Source organism: Ovis aries, chromosome 7 (genome assembly GCF_016772045.2).
Source record: "Ovis aries strain OAR_USU_Benz2616 breed Rambouillet chromosome 7, ARS-UI_Ramb_v3.0, whole genome shotgun sequence".
Lineage (NCBI taxonomy): Eukaryota > Metazoa > Chordata > Mammalia > Artiodactyla > Bovidae > Ovis > Ovis aries.
The window spans coordinates 77,363,054-77,377,152 of record NC_056060.1 but is presented as its reverse complement, the minus strand read 5'-3'; positions in this window follow the sequence as shown (position 1 = coordinate 77,377,152).

Genomic DNA, 14,099 nt, shown 5'->3' with positions numbered 1-14,099 from the left:
CAGCTTGTCTCCCCTGCCTGGTGCTGAGCATTCAATTCCACTGGAGCATAATACCTGAGAAGTAAGAGGGGGATTTAAAATCCTGGAATTGCTCCAGCTATTGCAGAAGCCATCAGAAGCAGCCTCCAAGGGCTCCCTTGCACTTGGTGCTTCTGAGTAGACTGACGGCCTCACACTCGTTCCCTGGGAGGGAACAACACGTGCTGAGATGGAGGAAACTGCTGGGACCTGAGCAAAGCTGCGCTGGCACAAACCTTAGTATCCACACTCTTCCCTTTTTGCAGAGCCCTCCGACTGTGCCAATATTTGCCACAACTCTCTCCAGCCTTTTCTTAGACTGACCACTTCCTCTTTCCTGTGCTACCCCACTTTCCCTCTGGGTTCCCCAGTCTGGCAATGGGCACGGCCCTTCTCCGCTCTGTGGCTCCTCCCCACCCCGCACTCTTGGCCCCCTTAAGGGCTCCCCATTCTATGAGCACCAAGAGTGCCCAGACTGTGCTAGGGGCTGGTAGAGGAAATTCCTATAATACAGTCTCTGTTTCAAAGAAGCGGGTTGGGGAAGAAACGGAAGGGGTGGTCATGGGTCAGGAAAGAACTACATTGCCATGCTGTAAGTGCTATCCTAGAGGTTTATATAGACAGCTGCTTAATTTTGTAAATTCAGTCCTGGAAACAAATACCTTCCCAACCCCTTTTTGCCCCTTTCCATCCATTTGGGACACTGTTTTGAGAGACTGTGATGTTTGTTGCTGCAAGTACACTGATGATGCCAGGGCAGAAAAAATGGGAATAGCCTGGCTTTCCATGGCAGCATTAAGCCATTGAATCAACTCTGAAACCATCTCTCCTAAGATTTGTTGTTAGGTAATAAAAACATCTCCCTAGGGTTTAAGCTAACATTGGTTGACTTTTTGGTTACTTGCAACCCAAAACATTATAACCTATATATATTTTTTTCTGCAAATGAGAGAAGAAAGTTAGGGTGGCATTTGGGAATGGATAAATCCCAGTTCTAGTGACCAGTCTGGGCAAACCCAAGTTCTTTGTGAAAAAGGGCAGAAAATTCTGTGTAGATGGTGACTAACTTCATCTGTATTGTTTAACTTTTTCAGCCAATATTTATGCAGTGGCACCTGTGTTACAGGCATCACAGTGAGAGGCTAAAACCAAGAGTAAAACCCTACACAGGCCCAGCTCTCGTGAGGCTGAGAATACAATGAGGGAGTAAGACATTAACCAAAGAGTAATCCTAACAAGTAAATAATTAGAAGCTGAGCTAAGCACGTGGAGATGCTGTGAGAACCTACAATGCATACAATGCAAAGTCTAGAGCTATTAACAGACCTGAGAAAGTGATCTATAAGCTGGGAGCTGAAGAAGGAAGAGGAGGGGTGAACCAGCCAGAAGCTGGGAGCAGGACCTGCAAAGGCCCTGGGGCAGGAGGGAGCCAGGCTGGCTGGAAAGGCCTGAGAGACGCAAACTGGAGCTTAAGTGGGGTCGCCTTCAGTGCCTCCTCAGATCTGCCTGCCAGCGTTCTCCATCTTCCCTCCTGCTTCTTTGCTCATTCCACTTGCCCATGCCAGCGCCCCCCGACCCCTGAACGCCCCCACCCCAGCCCTGGAATGCTGTGTCTTCAGGCTTTTTGTCTAATGTTTGCCCATTCTAGAACTCCACCCAGACCTGCCTTTCTCTCTAACCCTACCCTTCAAATGACCCTCCTCCCAATCAAAGCCCCCTTTGCCTCCCCATAAACCAATCTATCAAAGAATTTTCTTCTTGAAAGAGAGAGAACAAGTGAATGAGATTTTGAGAGAGAAAACCAACCTGTCACTGCTAGAATTCAGACAGCATGCAAAGGATTTTAGGCAGGAGGCAGGCCCTGGACATGGCACCTCCCATGTGGCCTCTCCTGGCCTCTTCCACAAGACACCCGTGGGCGCTGCGTGGGAGATGCAGTTGGGGGTGCAGGGGGGTATGGGGGCAGGGGAAGCGATGCAGGTTGGGCTCTGTGGGTGGGCCAGCTGCTCCCTTCCTCTCCTAGATATACTAGTAACTTCTCAGTCGCTGAACTCAGAGATTTCCTTACCTGGGTTTCTCACAGCAGCTGTGCCCCCAGGGTTTGTGGGAGGGCTGGGCCACCCTTGATGTTGTTACTGTTCAGTTGCTCAGTCGTATCCAACTCTTTGGGACCCCATGGACTGCAGCACTCCAGGCTTCCCGGTCCTTCACCATCTCCCAGAGCTGGCTCAGACTCATGTCTATTGAGTCGATGATGCCATCCAACAATCTCATGCTCTGTCGTCCCCTTTTCCTCCCACCTTCAATCTTTCCCAGGATCAGGATCTTTTCTAAAGAGTCAGTTCTTTGCATCAGGTGTCCAAAGTATTAGAGCTTCAGCATCAGTCCTTCCAGTGAGTATTCAGGATTGATTTCCTTAGGATTGACTGGTTTGAGTCCTGATGAATTGACTTCAAAAGGCCTAAGGAGCAGCAGTGTGGCCCAGTGGGCGGAGCTGGGCTTTGGAACTAGACAGCTCTGGGGGCATGACCTGGCCACCACTAAGCTTTCTGAGCCTCAGTTGCCTCATCAGCAAAAAGTGAGTATGGTCATTTTCCTTACAGAGTTTCTGTGAGGATTTGAAGTGAAAATACATGAAAGAAGGAGAAAGAGGAGATTTTTACTTTTGTTTTTTTGGCTGTATGACATGCAGGATCCTAGTTCCCTGACCAGGGCTGGAACCTGGGCCCCCTGCATTGGAACCACAGAGGCTTAACGTTAGGCCACCAGGGAAGTCCCAAAGAGGAGAATTTTAAGCCTAAGCTGGGGCTCAAGCCTTTTCATACTGTTCATAGGTTCTCGAGGCAAAACTACTGGAGCGGGTTCCCATTTCCTCCCCCTGTGGACCGCGTTTTGTCAGAACTCTTCACTATGACCCATCCATCTTGGGTGGCCCTGCCCGGTATGGCTTATAGCTGTATTGAATTATGAAAGCCTGTTCGCTACGACAAGGCTGTGCTTTCAAACTATGGTGCTGGAGAAGACTCTTGAGAGGCCCTTGGAGTGCAAGATCAAATCAGTCAATCCTAAAGGAAATCAATATTGAATATTCACTGGAAGGACTGATTCTGAAGCTGAAGCTCCAATACTTTGGCCACCTGATGTGAAGAACCGACTCATTGAAAAAGACCTTGATGCTGGGAAAGATTGAGGGCAAAAGGAGAAGGGGGTGGCATAAGACAAAATGGTTAGGTAACATCACCAATTCAATGGGCATGAATTTCAGCAAACTCGGGGAGATAGTGAAGGACAGGGAAGCCTGGTGTGCTGCAGTCCATGGAGCTGCAAAGAGTTGGGCACGACTTAGCGACTGAAAAACAACCAAGGGGTCAAGCATAGACCTAGTGTCCAGGAATTAGCATCTAGTCTCTGAATAACTTTTAGAAACCTTTTATTCATTTATTTTTGGCTGTGCTGGGACTTTGAAGCTGTGTGGGCTTGTCTCTAGTTGCGGCCAGAGGGGGCTACTCTTCACTGAAGTGCACAGGCTTCTCACTGTGGCGGCTTCTCTTGTGGTGGAACACGGGCTCCAGAGCAGAGGCTCAGTGCTTGTGGCACACGGGCTTAGTTGCTCTGTGGCACGCGATATCTTCCTGAACCAGGGATCAAACCCATGTCTCCAGCATTGGCAGGCGGATTCTTTACCACTGAGCCACCAGGGAAGCCGAGCATCCAGTCTAAACTTCAAATATTTTACCTGACATGTCCACTCCCATATATTGGACCCTGGGTCCTGAGTTTTAATTTGGAAAACAAGATGATTAGTGAAGGTCAAGATCTACGTGGTCCAATTTACTAGCCACTGGTCACCTGTGGCTACATGAATTGTAATTAAAATAAAATGTAAACTTCAATTCCTCACACTAAGCCACATTTTAAGTGCTCCATAACCATTAGTGGTATCGGACAGAGCAGATATAAAACATTTCCATCAGCAAAGATGGTTTTATTGGCTAATGCTGGCTTAGAGAAAAGGGCCACATGGAAACAGGAGGTCTATTTATTTTAATTATCACCCCACTCCTGGACCAAGACCTGGACAACCTTGGCAAGTTACTTCTGTTTCTTTACCTGTAAATGCAAAGAAAAACAGCACCTACCCCATAGGGCTGTTAGGATTAATGGACCACTTAGCACGGAACTCCAAATATGGCAGCTATTACTATTATTGTCACTAGTAAGCTGTGGTGAGGCACAGGGCTGAGCCACAGTGTCTGGGGGTAGCTGGGAGGCTTTGGAAGAGGGGTCCCTGAGACCAGTGAGGTCATGCTGGTGGTGGGGAGGTCCATTCTGGGAGAAAACAACTGCCTTGCTCTGTCTTCAGGGCTGCCTGTCTCGGTTGTCCCCAGCCTCACCCACTTCTCCTGTCCTAAGCCAATGACAAGACACCTGAGAGGTGTCAGAGGGAGACAGGAGGGAGGGAGGAGGTGGCCACGATCTGTGCCCAGGTTTGGGGTGTACACAAAGCTGAGGTCTGGGCATCTCAGCACCCTGGCTGTCCTCAACATAAGTTGCCGGCTGGTGGCCCTAGAAGTACAACGGCCATCTTAGCACGGATTACCCTGACTTAGAATAGAAAGGAAGAGCTGCTCTGGTTCTCAGAATGACCTCAGAAACTGTCAGTTTTTAAAACCCTAATAATGACAACCAAAGCAGTAGCGATGGCAGTAATTTTTAAAAACCTGCTATCCGTTTCCTTATTGCTACAGTGATAACTCATTCATCTAGAATCCAATATCTGGCAACCTCCCTCACCTGGAAAACAAAGCACACCGTCAGAAATCAGGGGAAAAAGGAAAAGCCTGGAGAAACTGACAGCACATACTAACAGCACTAATGCTTTCAGACAGCACTTACCTTTTTTTTAAGGCACCATCTAATAACCCAGGTTAGTTGTCCGAGTCTAATCAGATTGTAAGCAATTTACAGAGTAGCCAGCGGAGATGGGCGCCCTGACAGCATGAGAAGTGGCAACTGGCAATGAGAGAGGAGACAGAGAAACTACGAAAAGCAGATCATGAATGCCCATAGCACAGCAGCCTGGATCTGTTTCAGGGCCCATGTTTGACGGCATCTCTGCTGTTTCTGCATAATTCCGTGCTCCTACCAGTGGGCTCAGAACCTACCTGTTGGGCCAGAAGTCCAACAGGTGAGCGATACAATGGTTAGCATTGTATTCACGTAGGGCCAGCCCTCCCCCATCCAGTCCAGGCTTTCCCCAGCATCTCTGAGAGATGCAGGGTTACCTTTGTGCTGTTATCTCATTCTCCCCGCACCGAGAATGCCAACCCGAAGGGAAAGCCGTAGCCTGATGTCTGGAGGCCTGTCATCCATCCACCTAATGTTTATTCTTGAAACGCCTGCTGTGGGGCTGATTTTCTCTCCTGTAAACTGAAGGCTGGTCTGCATACCAGCACATGGTCTGATAGTCAAGGCTTTTGGGACTGGGCAATAATAATCACGAACACTATCAAGGATTTACCAGGCACAGGTGCTTTCGAAGTGCTTTCCATGGCTGACCCTTAATCCTCCCAACAACCCTATGAGGCTCAGGTAAGTGGCAAAAGGCCTGGCAATTGTGATAATACTCTGCTGTCAATGTCTTAAAGTTCTTAATCTTTGAACCAGGAGCCTACCTTTTCATTTTTTATTAGGCCCTGCAACTTACATTGCTGGTCTCCCCTCGAGAATAGCTGAGCAACTGGCACTTCTGGTGCCTGACCAACCACAATCTCATCATCTGAGAGCTACTTAGACATTCAGAGCCCCAGGCAGGGCACAGCCCTCCAGAGGCAGATCACATCCAGAGCCTGCGACCTCAGTTGTTGTCGTCCATTTCCTTTCACATCTGCATTTATCGGAAATGTATCATTGATTGCACAGGCCTACTTGCTCAGTCACTCTAATCAGGTCCGACTCTTTGCAACCCCATGGACTGTAGACCAGCAGGCTCCTCTGTCCAAGCAAGAATCAGTTCAGTTCAGTTCAGTCGCTCAGTCGTGTCCGACTCTTTGAGACCCCATGAATCGCAGCACGCCAGGCCTCCCTGTCCATTACCATCTCCCGGAGTTCACTCAGACTCATGTCCATCAAGTCCGTGATGCCATCCAGCCATCTCATCCTGGGTCGTCCCCTTCTCCTCCTGCCCCCAATCTCTCCCAGCATCAGAGTCTTTTCCAATGAGTCAATTCTTCGCATGAGGTGGCCAAAGTACTGGAGCTTCAGCTTTAGCATCATTCTTTCCAAAGAAATCCCAGGGTTGACCTCCTTCAGAATGGACTGGTTGGATCTCCTTGCAGTCCAAGGGACCCTCAAGAGTCTTCTCCAATACCACAGGTCTCCGTACATGACCACAGGAAAAACCATAGCCTTGACTAGACGGACCTTACTCGGTAAAGTAATGTCTCTGCTTTTGAATATGCTATTCTTGCCAAGCAAGAATAGTAGAGCAATTGCCATTTTCTCCTCCAGGGGGTCTTCCGGACCCAGGGATTGAACCTGGGTCTCCTTCATCTCCTGCACTGGCCAGATGGATTCTTTACCCCTGAACCACCTGGAAAGTCCCTGATTCCACAGAAAAGACCTCAATTTCTGATCTTCAAGTGAGAGGAGGTTCATTCTTTTTCTGGGAAGTGAGCTTCTAAGAGTCCTAAATCCTACTACAGCACAGTTGGGCATCCCACAGGCTGTCAGAAGCACTAGCTAATTCGGAGGACACTACAACCCTGGGTTGGGACTAAGACTCAGTGGACTAAAGACTCCTTGAGACTAAGAAGCTGAGGGCAAAAAATTTAAGGAGGCATGCGCTCTCGGGTGCTGACTCCACAACTGCAGGGCTCTGAGATGCGTGCCTCCTTTAAAGTTAAAAAAAAATTGAAAAGTGAAAGTGGGGAAAGTGAAAGTTGAAAGTGAGAGGTCTCGAGGTGCCACCCAAGCTGCACATGTGGGATGCTGAGAAGTGCCAGGCTCCAGTCCTGGGGATTTCTGGTTAGAGTAACTCCTGTACAGGGTACTTCAAAAAAAGAGCGCGACTGTTCAGAGTCACCATCCAGTCCTTTGGTCACCTCTTGCCATGTTTAACCCTAGGAAGCTCACAGCAACCCTTTACCCCTCACATACCTCTAAGGTCGCAGCTCTACAATTGTTGGGACGGGCTTCACTCTGCAACCAAGAACCCTGGACATGGGAAAAGTCGAGTGTGTCGGGATCTTGGCTTTTGTGCAGTCATGAGTACAGGTGGGAGGCCAGGCTGAAGATGGCTCACCTGAATCCATCTCAAACCATTCACATCACCTGGGAGAGGCAGAGACCCCTGGGGGCAGCGCCTAGCTGGGGCTCCGAATCAGCAAAGGGTACTAATCTTCAGGTGGCACTCTTGGTGGCTGGAGCTGAGAGGCCCCTGCCCATAGGAGAGCTGCGAAGCCTAGTGATTTTCCGGAGTTAGGTTCCCAGAGCCACTTACCTTCAGAGAGTCTTTCCTCACCTGCATAGATTTCTAAAATGAGGATTCCCCAATCCATGAAGCAGAATCTCCTGGGGATGGGCATGGCCCCTGCCACTTTTGTATGAAGTAGAAAATGCAGATGCAGCCCTGCTTGTCAAGTGGACAAAGCCTTTAAGTGAAGAACTCTGGGGGCTCAGGGATCAAGGACTGGGGGCAGGGACTGCCCTTCAGCCCCCGCAATAGGCCCTTGTCATGCAGAACACGACCTATAGTGCTCTGAGCCATCGCCCTGGGTGGGGCTGGTCACAGCCTTGCAGGTGGTTCTGATGAACTGCCAGGTGGGAGGCCTGGAGAGCGGATGTGACCAAGTGTGACACATCTTGGCCAACACATGGCACCATGGCCACTCACTTCCTGCTGGGGTTTCTCAGACATTCCCAGGCCAAGGTTCTGCCCCTTTCCCTTGCTCAGGTGCTTGCTAGGTTGCTTCCATTGTGTCTGACTGTGACCCCATGAACTGTAGCCTGCCAGGGTCCTCTGTCCTCGGGATTCTCCAGGCAGGAGTGGGTTGCCATGCCGTCCTCCAGGAGATCTTCCTGACTCAGGGATCAAACCCACATCTCTCAGTCTCCTGCACTGGCAGGCAGGTTCTTTACCACTTGTAAGCCACGTGGGAAGCCCCCCTTTCTCTTTTACTCACATGAAATAAACAAAAAGCAAGTTTAACCTCCAGGAATAACATTTAGGGAAGGGAGTGAGGAGGGAAGAGGAAGGAAGGGAGAAGAGAAGGAGGGGAGGGCCCTTATCTACATTAAGCAGGGCCCAGCTGAGTCATGCTCTGTATCCAGCTCCACCCCCATCTCTCAGGCAGGAGACAGCTGCCTGGGCATTTCTCCTTCAGGGCTGGGTGCTGGGGGGGCGGTACACAGGGTTGGTGGTCCTGTGGGAAAGCAGAAAGTCTGGGCTCTCCCACACCAAAGGCTGACCCTGGAGCACCCTGGAGAGACAGACAATCCTCTCAAGGTGTTCCAGCTTTTCCAGTGGAATAGGGAGGTGAGCTTCAGAGTGTTCATGAGAGGGCATGGCACCCCACTCCAGTACTCTTGCCTGGAAAATCCCATGGACGGAGGAGCCTGGTAGGCTGCAGTCCATGGGGTCGCCAAGAGCAGGACACAACTGAGCAACTTCACTTTTCACTTTCATACATTGGAGAAGGAAATGGCAACCCACTCCAGTGTTCTTGCTTGGAGAATCCCAGGGACAGGGGAGCCTGATGGGCTGCCGTCTCTGGGGTCACACAGAGTCGGACACGACTGAAGTGACTTAGCAGCACGGTGGTAGGCTTGACTTAAGCCAAGCGGATTCCTTCTAAGAACATCCTTTGGGCAAAGGAGACAGTGTAAAGTGGTGAAAAGAAAAAGAACTGGAATCAGACAGGCCTATATTTTAACCTGGACTCAGTCACATACTGTTTGTGTGATGTTGTCCAAGTTATTTATCTATGTTCTCTGAATCTTCATTTTCATCTACAGAATGGGTATAATACCTAGTTCATTGAGAAATTTGGGGATTAAATGAGTAGTAAATGTTAAGTCTGGCATATGGTAGGAATACAGTAACACAGGAGATGTAAGAGATGCTGCTTTGATCCCTGGGTCGGGAAGATCGCCTAGAGGAGGAAATGGCAACCCACTCCAGTATTCACGCCTGGAGAATCCCATGGACAGGGGAGCCTGGCGGGCTATAGTCCATGGGGTTGCAAAGACATGACTGAAGCTACTTAGCACACATGCACAGGAATACCGTAAATATAAACTTCCTCCTCTATTCTTTGCCCATGTTTTGTATTTTATCCATGACTCTGAGGTATTTACTATCAAGATTCCTTCTGCTAACCTCACAGGGTTGAGATCAAACGGCACGGAGAGATTTTGTGTTCTTACTAGGCGCACTGCTCCACGCAGTTTACCTTCATGATCTCACTTATTTCGCCCAATAACCCTGTGAGGTAAGTACTACCTCGCTTTACCCATGAGGAAATGAGGATCAGAGAAGATAAGTAACTTACCACAGGTCATACAGTGACTGAAGTAGGATTTAAAGCCATGCTTTAGATTCCAGGGCCTGAGCTCTAGAGCAACACTTTTCAAGAGTGATTTGTTTGATAGATAAGAAAAGAAATTGAGAGTAAATCTGGAAGCTTATGGGAGCTGGACATGGCCAAGACACTCAAGTGCAGGAGTGATGGCCTTAGTTCATGGAACAGGATACAGACCGCTTTGGGTAATGTAGAAGTCTCCGGTAAGTTGCATGTGGTAGAGGCTGTTTTCTTCATGCAAGTAGGATCACATGTTGTCTATGACTCAGAGGCAATGGAAATCGCTGGTTGTCATCGCAGATGATATGAGAGGCAATGCTCTGGGTCACTGCATTCACTATGTGTTGGTGGGCCTGCCCTGTTAACCGCAGCAGACCAGGGAGATATTTGTGATTAATCAAAATGGTACCTGTTTACACTGAATATGTGAGACCTGGGGTGAGGGTCTGTGTATTGCCCATGGCAACTGGTTTGTGCCTTGTACACAGGATATACTCAATATGAGCCTCCTGTTCCAGTGAATGGATGAATTGATGGGTGAATGAATGAATATGTTTCTCACAGGACAATTTGATGACCTTAAGCAAAGCCCAGATTTGGGCAAAATTTCACTTCCAGCTTTTCCTGCTGTCTGCTTTTCTAGCTCCTCTCTCCTCCCACTTTCTAGTCTCTGCCTGAGCTTGTAAATGCAAGCCCTCCTTTTCCTGTGAGTGGTGCCCTGTTCTGGGTCTCTCACTGCCCTCCCCACCAACTTTCCAGTTCTGAGTCTCTTCTAGGGGACCCCTCCTCCAGTTGGCTGCCCCTGGGGAGTAGGGGTCCATCCCCAACAGAGATAAAACAGAGCATAGGCAAGTGGGGATGGTCTATATTGAGTCTGAACAAGTCAGCAGCTTTCAAAAACATTGCTCTTAGTGCTGGTATAGACACGAGAGGCCAGCATTAGTATATGCTGATGGTGAGGGCATCTAGAAATGTGATATGTTGCTAGAAAGCAGCTTGGAGATATGCATGAAGAATTAAAAGAATGTATACCTTTAACTTAAAATTGCTCTAGACATTTATTTGAAAGAATCAGGGATGTAGCAAAATCTTTTGTACAGAGATATTTAACATAGCATCATTTACACAGTGAAACAGGAAATTCAAACTAAATGGAAATGATTAAATCCATTCTGACTCAGATATGATGAAATATTATGCAGCCATTAAAGTTATGTTTTTGAATTTTTTAAAATGATTTGAGAAGATGCTTATTAGCTATCACAAATGAAAAAAGGAAGGGCTTAAATTTTTAAATAAAATTAATGTATGTAGAAGCCCAAAAATACTGGAGTGGGTAGCCTATCCCTTCTCCAGCGGATCTTCTCAACCCAGGAATCAAATCAGAATCTCCTTCATTGAAGGTGGATTCTTTACCAACTGAGCTATGAGGGAAGCCCATACTTATATAAAATATATATGTGCATGTAAAAATACTCATCACCTGTCTAGGTGATGGTATTTAAGTGGTTTTATCCTTTTTGGTATTTTCTAAATTTTCTATAATGAGCACAGATTACTTTTATGATCAGAAATAAACATAGGAAACATTGTTTAAAGTCTTTTCTGGCTTTGCAGACCATTAATCCCTCACTGCAGTCCTGCTTTGATGTAGGACACTGCTGGAGAAAGTGCCCCTGCATTTGCATCGGGAGGAAGTCTTGTTAGCTTGTTTTCTGGTCCTGGCTTTGCCACTAACTGGCTATGGGACCGTGGACAAGTAATTTATAAAATAAAGTACTGGATTAGATGATTTAAGGCTTAGATTCTGATTCTGTGATTTTAATAAACTCACTGGCTCCAGGTATTCATCATGAATAAGCACCATGATTTATCCTTTTCTACTGTAAGTATCTTAAATGGAATTCTTTTTTAAAAGCATATTCATCAGCTGTGCTGGGTCTTCCTGCTGTGCAGGCTTCTCTCTAGTTGCAGTGAGTGGGGCCTGCTCTTCACTGCAGTGTGCAACTTCTCAATTTGGTGGCTTTTCCAGTTGCATAGCCTGGGCTCCAAGTGTGCAGGCTTCAGTAGGTGTGGCACATGGGCTCAGCAGTTGTGGCTTCTGGGCTCTAGAGCACAGGCTCAGTAGTTGTGGTGCACGGGCTTAATTGCTCCATGGCACGTGGGATCTTCTGGGACCAGGGATCAAACCTATGTCTCCTGCATTGGCAAGTGGATTCTTTACCACCTAGCCACCAGGAAAGACCTTAAATGGAATTCTTAGCTATAGCCAAAGGAGTGAGTCTCTAATGGTGGAATTTTGCATCAGACTGTGAATTCAGTTCAGTTCAGTTCAGTCGCTCAGTCGTGTCCGACTCTTGGCGACCCCATGAATCGCAGCACACCAGGCCTCCCTGTCCATCACCAACTCCCGAGTTCACTCAGATTCACGTCCATAGAGTCAGTGATGCCATCCAGCCATCTCATCCTCTGTCGTCCCTTTCTCCTCCTGCCCCCAATCCCTCCCAGCATCAGACTCGACTGTGAATTACCTCCACCCAAATACTGACCTTAGAGCTATCTACAGCTTACACATTCCAAACATTAGCTGGCCCTTTTAAGAGAGTCAGGGTCCCTTCCACATCAGCCTCTGGACCTGAGAGGGAAACGAAAGGTCCTTGGAACAATAAGACAAGTTCCTTCGTCCTGAGTTTCCTTCCCTTTCCTGCTTCCTTCCCCTAGTCTCAGCTGTTTGCCGCTGCATGTCTGCATCCTCTGTCTCCATCCTCTTGCCTGTGGTTGAGCCTGGTTTGTGTCACTGTGGTTCCTTGGTAGACTGGTGGCTGAACCACCACAGCCAGGGGAGGAAGGAGTGTGACTCAGGCTCTGGGTCCAGTGAGCACACTCGGGGTGGGCTGGACCAGGGGCTTTTCTAGGACAAGAAGCAGGTTCTAAGTATGCAGAGGCCTTAACTCCTTCCTAGCAGGGACACCGTCAGGAAAAAGAACCAATCCTTCCCCCTTTCCCATTTTTGTGAACTCATTCAGGAAATCCGCTTGCCAAAGAAAAAGCCACTCTTTTAAGACTCAGAAAGTTGTGTCTGGGTATAGCCAAAACAACCTCTGTGCCAATTTGCTGCCCCCCAGCATCTGAGAGGAAGAAGGAGGATAATAGACCAAAGTTAGAGCCAAAAGCGGAGAAGGCAATGGCATCTCACTCCAGTACTCTTGCCTGGAAAATGCCATGGACGGAGGAGCCTAGAAGGCTGCAGTCCATGGGGTCGCTGAGGGTCAGACATGACTGAGCGACTTCACTTTCACTTTTCACTTTCATGCATTGGAGAAGGAAATGGCAACCCACTCCAGTGTTCTTGCCTGGAGAATCCCAGGGATGGGGGAGCCTGGTGGGCTGCTGTCTGTGGGGTCGCACAGAGTTGGACACAACTGAAGCGACTTAGCAGCAGCAGCAGCGGCAGAGCCAAAAGGGCTTCCCTCAGAATTCAGTTGGTAAAGAATCCGCCTGCAATGCAGAAGACCCTGGTTTGATTCCTGGGTTAGGAAGATCCCACTGAGAAGAGAAAGGCTACCCACTCCAGTATTCTGTCCTGGAGAATTCCATAGACAGTATAGTCCAGGGGATGGCAAAGAGTCAGACATGACTGAGTGACATTCACTTTCACTTTCAGAGCCAAAAAGAATAAGAATTTCCCATTCCAATCTCTCATGTCCTGGGTTTGAGTCCAGCAAGTTTTCACAGCTCAGATTGTTCTTTCCTCCTCTTCCCAGCTCTTGACGTGAGAAACAAGTGCATTCACACTGTCCTGGGGTCAAAATCCAAGCTTGTGTGACCTTGGGTAAGTTATTTAACTGCTTCAAGTTTCAGTTTCCTTGGCTGGAGAGAATGGGATAATAAACTCACCTTATGGTGTGTTGTGGAGAAGGCAATGGCACCCCACTCCAGTACTCTTGCCTGGAAAATCCCATGGACGGAGGAGCCTGGAAGGCTGCAATCCATGGGGTCGCTGAGGGTCAGACATGACTGAGCGACTTCACTTTCACTTTTCACTTTCATGCATTGGAGAAGGAAATGGCAACCCACTCCAGTGTTCTTGCCTGGAGAATCCCAGGGATGGTGGAGCCTGGTGGGTTGCCGTCTATGGGGTCCCACCGAGTGGGACATGACTGAAGCGACTTAGCAGCAGCATGGTGTGTTGTACATTAATTATAACCCAGTGGTGTTGGAGAAGATTCTTGAGAGTCCCTTGGACTGCAAGAAGATCCAACCAGTCCATCCTAAAGGAAATCAGTCCTGAATCTTCATTGGAAGGAGTGATGCTGAAGCTGAAACTCCAATACTTTGGCCACCTGATGCCAAGAACTGACTCATTGGAAAAGACCCTGATGCTGGGAAAGATTGAAGGCAGGAGGAGAAGGGGACAACAGAGGATGAGATGGTTGGATGGCATCACCGACTCAATGGACATGAGTTTGAGTAAGTTCTGGGAGTTGGTGATGGACAGGG